Raw genomic sequence first — 7,515 nt, 5'->3', positions numbered from 1 at the left:
CAGGCAGGGTCCTCTCTCCTCTTGTACCAGTCGGTGACCCCTTTTCACATGCAAAGCACCACGGAATAAATGTCACTGCAATAGTAATAATAAATATAGTATTTGTACTCTGGCATCAATTGACCCACTTTCCTGGTGTCTACACCCTTAATTTGATGTGTTTTGACAGCTTTTGGGCCAGAGTGAAGGTGTTGCATATTCTTTTTTTTTTTTTTGTCCCATTCCCCCCATTGAACAGTATGGTATTCGGAAATGTTTGGCGAATGTCTAAATATTCTATGAACATTTCCGAATCGAACATTGAAATGTTCGCTCATCTCTACTTGTTAGCTAATTAAAAAAAAAAAAAAAGATTGCTCTCAGTAGGAAAAAACAAGATAATCTTGTAGTTATGATACCTTTTAATGGCTAACAAAAATAATAAAATAATCAATGTTACAAAGCAAGCTTCTTAGGTCTCTTCCTCAGGCATGGTATAACAAAATATCTGAAGAAACACAAATATATGCACAAAAAAAAGACAGAGGTATGGCATAATAAATGGAGATTTAACTAAACAAACAAACTGAGCTTAGAGCTGATGACACTGCTGGACATATTCCAACACTGAAGGGAAGTAATCCTGATATATCTTTCATCTGCTGCACTACGTTTCCTTGCTTGACCATTGCATCTACCGCACTTAACGTTGCCCATTTCTTGGTGTCCTCGATGTTGAGAAATACAGGCAGATTCTTATCCACCATTCAGTACCATTACGGAGGTGTCTGACTGGTGCCAAAATCATTCTGCAGCCGGACAACAACGATACAGGCAATGTCATTAAGAAAATACAGAATGAAGTACATACTACAGTACAGCAAAAGAACAAGTCAACCGAACATGCAGTGTACAACTAGGAGGGACCGATGTGCAAAGAAAATATCACGTATACCAAGTGCACTGCCATGAGATTGTACATTATGAAGGCCTGGGATCAAACAATTTTAATAATAAAAAAATAAAAATAAACTGCTCCCACTGGGGGCCCGGAAACAGAGAATGGGCCGGGGGTGAGACCCAGGAACAGTAAGAAGGAAAAAATGCCGAACACTCCACCATACCACAAACTCTGCCACCAGATATGAGGATCGACTTTCTCACCCTTCTACCAGCCCCAAAAGAGTGCAGGCAGTTAGGAGTGACCCAGGCACTCCTCAATGTCAAGAACCAAAAGGCAGGTTACAGGGTCCTCTGCGACAGGCTTCTCCATACTGTCATGTAGGAATCTAACCAACTTGGCCAGTAAGCCCAAGTCTCTGGACAGTGTCACAGAAGGTGGAGGAACGTCCCCCGGCCCTTGCGGCACATGAGGCATATGTAGCACCCTGAGGATTCGGCTGCTACAGGGGTATTGCACCTCAACCCAGAGGTGTGATATTCCACTCCCGGGTAAGGAAGGAGTGTGGAACTGAGCTCGGTAGGCTGCATGCACTACATACATCCCATTTCCGAGGAACAGGCCGACGGTACTCCCACTTAGAAATGTGCAGGTACGACCGAGTCTGTTCCTGGCTGGAGTGGGAGGGGGGGTGGTACATCCCAAGTAGTGTAGGGGCAGATAGGGGGAGCAGCCTGGGTAAAGATAGGAGCTCATTGGGTGCTGGTCACCTGAGCTCACACATAGAGGGTGTATATAAGGTGGGCACCAACTAAGAACAGGGTCAGATGCAGAGAACAAGTCAGATGCAGAGAACAAGACAGCTGCAGAGGAGCAGACAGCAAGACAGCTGCAGAGGAGCAGACAGCAAGCAGAGAGGAAGTCAGCCTGCAGCAAGGGAGAAGAGAGACCCTGAGTGAGAGAGGAGCAGAGAAGGAGTACCCAGAGGGGAGAACAGAGAGGACCCAAGAACCCAAATTAAAGCACCGGGTGAGGAGTCGGCATCAGGGTACCGGAACCCAAGCTGGTGGGGGCAGAAAACACACCCCAGCCAGAGACCGGAGACCGTGGGCAGCGTTTGTCACGGTCACCCATCACATCCACCCCGAAGGCACACCACATGAAGGGTCAGGGAACCCAAGGCCAAGGGTGTCCCAACAGAAGGCTCGAGGGAGCTGGACCTAGGTGGATCACTGGTGGGGACGGCCAGAGAACGGGACAGAAGGAGAGCTCAGGGCCACGCTCCGGACTTGTTTGGGGGTTGGCTGGATCCAGGACCTGGTGGACGCAGCACGGCTCGGGTGGTCACTAGCAGCTGGAGTGACCAGTACAACATCTGCAGTAAGTAAACACCCTTAACTGCACAACCCGACTCTGTCTTCATTGCCGTCTGCACTGCACCACCACAACCCCCATCCTCTGCACCTGTCCTCCCTGAGGCTATACCCCTCCCGTTGGGGGTTATCCCACCAAGCTGCGCACCCACCATCAGCCTCAGCGGACCCTGCTGCAGCGGCGGCCACAGTGACCGCATCACAACGGGTGGCGTAGTCGACACAAAAGAACTCTTAACAACATCTGTAGGACTGCCACACAACACTGAGCTTGACGCCCTGGGCACGGGCCGGGTCACAGCCGCTCGGAGACTACAACCCCCCCCCATCTGATCCGGTGCCGGGTATTCCCCTCAAAAAGGAATATGTCCCAGGGGGCGCGTCACATACATCCAGGAACTGGGGCTGGACCCTACTCATCCTGGCTGTGGTGTAATATGTGCAATGTAGGATACAGAGTTGAGCCGCTCTCTCGGAATAGCTAGGAATTAGTTTGTCTAAGCTGTAGGAAATGGAAGGGTAAAGAAGATTTCACTTCAGAACATGAAATGGGTCACCAGCCACATAGACCTGACCCAGGTAAACCGAGCCTGCCCTTTCCCATAAATGCCCTCACTCCAAATCTAATAATTCAATAAGAGTGCTGCTATGCCAGAGAGGGGTATGATTGTGAGAAAAAGGAGCACAGAAAAGTTTCCATACCATGGTCTAGATTGATATAGCCTGCATGAAAATCAGTTATGTATTGAAGGGGCCCTCTAGAACAGGGATGTCAAACTCAAACACACAGAGGGCCAAAATGAAAAACTTGGACAAAGTCGTGAGCCAATCAGTATACAGTATAATGTGTCCCACATAGTCCTCCATACAGGGTAATGGACCCCACATAGTGGTGGCGGTTCTGGTGCCGCTAGCCAAATATAAATCACCCTGCGGGCCAGAGCTTTCCATGTATGCTCTTGGAGGAGCAAAAAAGTATGTGCAAAGGGTGTTTAATCTCTGGGTCATAGGGTCAAACAATGGCCACAAGGGCTCTCAGGAAGTCATCCCTGTTCCACCTACATATACAGGAAAGCTGAACAAACCAATAATGCGCAAAAGGATAATAATACGCCCAATAATACAGTCTAAGGTCCGATAAAGCCACCCCCTCACCCGAGCATATTACAGGAGCGGGCGATGGATCCCAGTTCTGTGACCCTGCAATATGAATGAGGAAAAGATGGAGTTACGCTTATTGAAGGTATTGAAGTTCACATATATTGGGGATATAACCTGATGTGAGCCGCGACCGACAGGAGTAACTTCTCTTATCTCCTTACCTTAGCTTTTATAATCAACAAAAGAGCGAAGCTGTGTAGCGAATTCACCTAAATATGTAGATACTTGGACTCCTAGATAAGAGAACTTTGAAACCCATATTAAAGATAGGAGGGAGGCTTGTCTGGAGGTGACTTTCAGGTCTACAGGGAAGACAAAAGACTTATCCCAGTTGATTTTTAGACCTGAGAAGAGGCCGCACTCATCAATCACATTCAGCGCTGCTGGTACTGACACGTTAGCACCTTGCAGGTACAGGAAAGTGCTGTCTGCGTAGACACTAAGTTTGCTGTGTGTTGGGGCCTGGATAAACCCCTGAATCTCTGGGGTGGAGCGGATAAGGGCGGCCAGTGGTTTCACTACAGTCACATACAGCATTGGGGACAGCAGACATCCCTGCTGCGCGCCCTGGATCAGGGGGAAGCATATACGCACCACAGTGTCCGCTTATAGGAGCTTCTCCCATTTAGTAATCACTGGCCGAAAGCCCATCCAACGCTTGGTCGCCCAAAGAACAGACCATTCAATAGAGCTGAAGGCTTTATTGGCATCAAGTGAGACCATAACGTGTCCTCCTTAGAGAAAAATAAATAAGAACGCTGGAGGTTGAGGGTTGTCGACTTTCCTGGCACAATATCAGTTTGGTCACAATGAATAATTTGCCAAATATATGAACGCAGAGGAATTTCCAATACTTTATCTAGAATTTTTACATCAAACTGAAGTAATAAACAGGCCTGTATGAGGAATAAAGATTGGTAAAAATGATCAAACTCCGACAGAACATGTTTAGGGTCCCCTCTAGTTCTCCTCTCCTCGCCCCTAAGTGCCCTGATTACCATGGGGTCACAGTAACGATTTGCCATATAGGTAAGTAGTTTACCACATTTGTCCCCATTTAGTATTCCTGTCATACATAAAAGGACCATGTTGCTCATCATCTCTAAGCAGAGGGAGTGTAACAAGTAAGGCTGCCGGCCACTGGGACTTATGCTCCACAGCTACTGGAGCTCCTGTGTGATACCTCAGTCATCTCCACATCCCTCACAGCAGGAGCCAGGATATCATGAGCAAATGCTTCAAAAGTATCCCATACCTGTTGTATTATACGGTCCTCATTGTTATTTTAAAATAAAAAAAAGGAGAAGGAGAGAGACACAAGATGGATTTATATGTCACAGTGGCCTTGGAAATGGACCCTCCCAAGAGGGGAACAGGGAGAGGAGTAAGATCTGGGATGGAGTGACAGAGGTAATAATAGAAAATGACTGCAGCCAAGGCAGAGTCCGGCACCAGGGCAAGATCTATGTGGGAGAGGCAAGAAAACAAAAACCTGTCCAGAACCTCTGTAGCATTGGCGTCTCTGCCCCCTGATAGGCAGAGACGCCGTCCCCCTTACCGCCGCGCTCCCGGCCAGGCATCTTCCGGCTCTCCAGCTGCTGCTGCCGGCGCGTGCAGCTTCCCGGGCACTGTGCTTAAGGCGCGCGCGCGCTCCCTCTTAAAGGGGCCGCACGCGCCGTCCTAAGGAGTCCCCGGCCAATGGCCGGAGGTCTTATCATATAAAAGGAACCTCCTCCAAAATGGAGGTGCCTGTGCAAGGTTGTAGCTCTGTGTTCTAAACTCTGCTTCAGCCCTCAGGTCCCGCTGGTAGCCTGACTACCAGTCCAGTCCGCCAGCCTGACTACCAGTCCAGTCCACCAGCCTGACTACCAGTCCAGTCCGCCAGCCTGACTACCAGTCCAGTCCGCTAGCCTGACTACCAGTCCAGTCCGCCAGCCAAGTACACTCTCCAGCCCGACGGTCTGCCTACGGTCCAAACCCGCCAGTCTGTCTATGGGCCAGGCTTGCCTGCCTACCCGGAGAACGTACCAGTTACCTGCCGTGCCTACCAGCCAGCCTATCTGGATGCTCCTGCCAGTTACCTGTGGTGTCCGCCAGTCCGTCTACCCGTATCACCAGTCAGTCTGCCTGCCGTGCCCATCTGCTGTACCGGTCAGTCCCTGCCTTCTGACCCGTGGGAGTCACCTGCTCTCATACAAGGACTGGCCCAGAGTAGCACCTGGTCCCTCTGCTCGGTCCTATCCTGGTTCACGGAGTCGATTGAGCCGCCATGCGACCTTGGTCAGTCCGAGTTGATACCTAGTTACGTCCCTCTGGTCCCTCGTTGCACCGCAGCACAGAGGTTCCACCACCCGGATCCCTAACAACCTCCATATAGTGTGAACAGGTGCACGCTGCAATGACTGCATAACATAAAATAAGAAAGAACAGCAGCACTCTGTAAGGGCCAAGAGGTGGTGGTCAGGTTTTTTGTTTTCTTGCAGTTTACCATGGAGGTTTTGACTGCCTCCTTTTCTGACTCTGCACTCCACCCATCAACCCAAGGGTGCTTTTAATTAGTGTTGCTTTCTAACTGTCCACTTAAAATTGTAGGCTTATAGCCAAAGAGAGGCATGTTTAGGAAAATAGTTACCCATCATGCGGAGGTCACCTTGCCGTGGTTGAAACCAAATTGCCTGCTACGTGTCTCTGCTCCACTTGGCTCTTACATTAGTTTTGCTACATCTACCCCAAAATAGGGTGACATTTCCTATAATCTGCCGTCCTTGTATTATACGGGGTTATCTAGGACTTTGATAGATCAGGGGGCTTCTTACACTCGGTGATCCACTGTTTGCAGCTCACATGGCACCCAAAAGTGAACAGTGTATGGAGTCAGGATACCACATAGTGGCCATTCTCAGGTACTACAGCTCAGCTCCCATTGAAGTAAATAAGAGCAGAGCTGCAGAACCTGATAACAGTCTCTACACAGTGTACAGAGCTCAGGTCTTCCACCTCCGTATACTGTGTACACCCAGCTGCCGGGGGAGCGGCTGCGGACCTCCACCCATCCAAAAGATAAGTCATCAATATCTAAGTCTTTGACAACCCCTTTAACATATGGAGAATTTAAGATAACATATATAATGTGTTTGCAAAATTAATGTTTATGATATAATTTCCCAATGTCATCACCTCAAATTTTGTGATCCAATGGTCACTGACCTGACACAGCGACATGATCTTTCCAAGATAGTCATCTGGTGAGATAATTGTGCCCAAAATCATAGGTTCAAGATATTCCTTTACTACAGATTTGTCAGGAAATTCAGATGGATTTACAATAGTAATCTCCGATTCTCCATATTCCTAAAGAAATAATGTGGAAAATTAGATGGGATCATACAATTGGAGCTGATCTGCAGAACGCCGGCAGTGACCAGTGACCAGCATGCTAGAGTGGTGTGGATCCGCGCCGAACACCATCTGGCCACCGCTGCACACAGAAGATTGTTGGTGATGCCAGTTGTTGGGACTTCCACCGATCTGACATTGATGACCAGTGCTGGAATTAGGTCATTAATGTTACAGTAGCAGAAAACCACTTCAACTGCAAATACTGAACAAAAATGTCAACATCTCAACATCAAAGTCCAATTTTACTGATTTTGTTTCCCCCAGAAATAATGAAACACCCTGATAGTTAGTTTTGGGATATGGCACAACAAATCAGAGAGGCCCACAATACAGCGCAGAGTGGTTACGTATAAGGCATTACTGCTTCATGGAAGCCATAGACAGAAAGTACCTTAATCAGCTTTGGAGAGGACAACACAGCCTTCTATGGGACTGTAGAGGACGTCATTATGACAGATGCATTGTATTCCTGCTCCAGTCTTTGGTTAAACACCTCCATTTGTAAAAGCCCCAGGAAGCCCAACCTGTGCAGGACATGAACGTTAGTTATAATTTATAGAGAGGCAAGTATACCGAAAGTGTTAATAAAATGAACAACTACTTAGTGCTCGATAGGTATCCACCACTCTAATAGAAATTGGTCTGGAAAATACCAGTAACGCGGTGTCCATCATAATAGAGAAACACCACGCTATTTGCACT

General features: G+C 48.2%; 1 pseudogene; it reads right to left on the bottom strand.

Moving 5' to 3' along the window:
* Positions 1 to 1,174: 1,174 nt before the first annotated feature.
* LOC141240303 (translation factor GUF1, mitochondrial-like) overlaps positions 1,175 to 7,515 on the bottom strand; it is a 73,199-nt pseudogene continuing 66,858 nt past the window's right edge.

This window comes from Phyllobates terribilis, unplaced genomic scaffold, assembly GCF_046119375.1.
Source record: "Phyllobates terribilis strain yellow unplaced genomic scaffold, ASM4611937v1 Scaffold_831__1_contigs__length_621364, whole genome shotgun sequence".
Taxonomy (NCBI): domain Eukaryota; kingdom Metazoa; phylum Chordata; class Amphibia; order Anura; family Dendrobatidae; genus Phyllobates; species Phyllobates terribilis.
Note: the sequence above shows the minus strand (reverse complement) of the source record. Positions and strands in the feature narration are given on the sequence as shown.